This window comes from Schistocerca gregaria, chromosome 5, assembly GCF_023897955.1.
Source record: "Schistocerca gregaria isolate iqSchGreg1 chromosome 5, iqSchGreg1.2, whole genome shotgun sequence".
In the NCBI taxonomy this organism is placed as follows: domain Eukaryota; kingdom Metazoa; phylum Arthropoda; class Insecta; order Orthoptera; family Acrididae; genus Schistocerca; species Schistocerca gregaria.
Genome location: NC_064924.1, coordinates 179781093 through 179783829, shown reverse-complemented (window position 1 = coordinate 179783829; position 2737 = coordinate 179781093). Strand labels below are relative to the sequence as shown.

The window sequence follows — 2737 nt, the reverse complement described above, 5'->3', positions numbered from 1 at the left end:
ACTGTTGAATAACTCATGCTGTTCTCCTGGAATTGTAATCATTTGTTTGTCTGTACATGTACATCACATCTACCGAATTCCGTCCCATTTGGATAATTCCTTCATGGTGCTTCGTTTTGTTTGTCTTTGAGGGCACCATCATTCCACCATTCCCGGAGAATCAACAACTCTACGCTACTGAACAACCGAGTTGGCCGTGCGATCTAGCGCACGGCTTTCCGGACGGGAAGGGGCGCCTGGTCCCTGGCACGATTCCACCCGGCGGGTTTGTGCCGAGCTCCGGCGAACCGGCCAGTCTGTGGATGGTTTTTAGGCGGTTTTCCATCTGCCTCGGCGAATGCGGGCTGGTTCCCCTTATTCCGCCTCAGTTACTCTACGTCGGCGATTGCTGCGCAAACAAGTTCTCCATGTACGCGTACACCATCATTACTCTACTACACAAACGTAGGGTTTACACTCGTCTGGTGTGAGACGTTGCCTATGGGGGGGGGGGGGGGTCCACAGGGAGCCGAACCGCACAATAACCCTGGGTTCGGTGTGGGGCGGCGGAGGGGTGAAGTGGACTGCGGTAGTCGTCGTGGGGTTGCGGACCAATGCGGCTGTGGCGGGGACGGAGCCTCTCTGTCGTTTCTAATTCCTCGGTTAACATACATACATACACACAACAACCGAGAATGACAGGTTGCAAGCCAATCCTGATGTTATGACATTGAAAAAAAAGTGGTATAGTAATGGAAAACGCCCTTAATGCTAATCTTATACAGTTAAATATGCCTGTGGAAGCCGTGTCACTGTCCCCATATTGCTCCAATGTTGTGCTTTAGGGGACAGAACGCATTAAGTAACAGAATTGCGTCGCAACGCCGAGCACAGTGGGTTCTGCAACGCTTGTAAGTGTCCTGAGGGGATCAATTGAGAACTGTTCGGAGGCGTTAACGGCCAGAAATCAGTGATGATGTTGTCGCAACGGCAGACAGTCAGCGCGAGTCGTTACGCAGTCGAAAATCTGCTGTAGCGACGCTACCGGGAGGCGTTAGGCCGCGCCGCTGCAAGTGCATAATTTGTTAATGCTGGCTGGCTGCGTGCTTCATTAGGGCTGGACCCGGGGGAAATTCGCGTCAAACACTCGATTCCTTTACACCCCACGCGGCCAGAGAGCGCCGCGCTCATCGCACGCCGGCCAGACCCCTCCCTGCTCTCACTGTCCCTCCATCCCCGACACACCACTTTTTTCTCACAGAATTTTTTTAGCTTTTTCCCCCGACTCTCCGGACGCTGCGAAAACGTTCCGGAAGAGTGGACTGGCATTAAAGGGGACGGTATGAGCGCTCTTGCGTATCTGGAGGAAACCGCCATTGATACGCCAACGCACTGCCGCAGGAACCGCCGACGAGCGCGCCAAACGGCCGGATGCTAATTACGACGGTGGCGGCGGAGGCGCCGCCGCAGTATGTACGTGCGTCTTTTCGACACACCGGACAGTTTAGGGTTCCCGCCATTCCGCGCATTGCACGCGAAGCCCGCTTTTGTTTTCTTCCGAAACGGAACTGGTAGGCAAAATCGTCAGTTTTGTAACTGCAAGAGTGGCGCTGCTGGCGCCGGATGTGGAAGTATCAGAAGCAGCAGTTGGCAGACCGGCCGGTGAGCAGCGCTGCAGTAGGCGGAGCAAAGCACTTCACGGCGCCTGCGGAGGTAATGGCAGTTAAGCGGGCAGATTCCCTTGTCCGTGCTCACCGACGCTCGCATTTTCTGCCCGCCGTACTGCTGCCGCTCTCTCCTTTCCCGTTTAACGAGGCGGCCGGTCTCGAATTATCAGGATTACAAAGCGCGTGATTTCGGAAAAGACGCCATTTGCCGGCGTAACCGTTTTCGGACTAAACGACCGGCTAGTCCTATTCGCTAACAGACTGCTAATGCGGGAGCTTCATTTCCTGTGCTCATATGGGGCAGTTTAGGTGTCCTACTCAAGCCACCTTTTCTCTCTGCTCGGCGCAACACCGCAGGGAAGTTTTTCCTTAATCGTACAAATCCGTATATGTAAGTTTGTAAATGGCATAGCGGTTTTATGGGTTCATAGAGAGTGAAAATGAAAGCAAAGAGATGGAGGTATGTGTAACTAGACAAAACCGACTTCTAATTCCGATTCTATAGTGAAGAGCTGATTATTTACAAAAATTATCTATGAGAAAATAAGGTGCGGTGGAAGAGGAGCAGAGTGGATTTAGAAAGAATTTATCCTGTGCTGATAACATGCTTCTGGCAACGGCCTTGCCGCAGTGGATACACCGGTTTACGTCAGATCACCGAAGTTAAGCGCTGTCGGGCGTGGTCGGCACTTGGATGGGTGACCATCCAGGCCGCCATGCGCTGTTGCCATTTTTCGGGGTGCACTCAGCCTAGTGGTGCCAATTGAGGAGCTTCTCGACCGAACAGTAGCGGCTCCGGTCAAGAATACCATCATATAAACAGTATATTGCTCCCTCCTACGTATATCTCGTGAAGAGACCATGAGGATAAAATCAGAGAGATTAGAGCCCACACAGAAGTATAACGACAATTCTTCTTTCCACGAACAATACGAGACTGGAATAGAAGGGAGAACCGATAGAGGTACTCAGGGTACACTCCGCCACACACCGTCAGGTGGCTTGCGGAGTGTGGATGTAGATGTAATGTAGATAACGACCGGGACAGCGGTGTTCTGACCCGACGCCCCTACTAACCGCATCCTCCACTG

At 52.6% G+C, this 2737-nt stretch overlaps 1 pseudogene; it reads left to right on the top strand.

Moving 5' to 3' along the window:
- The first annotated feature begins 2258 nt into the window (after positions 1-2258).
- LOC126274437 (5S ribosomal RNA) lies at positions 2259-2376 on the top strand (annotated as a pseudogene).
- The last annotated feature ends 361 nt before the right edge of the window (positions 2377-2737 follow it).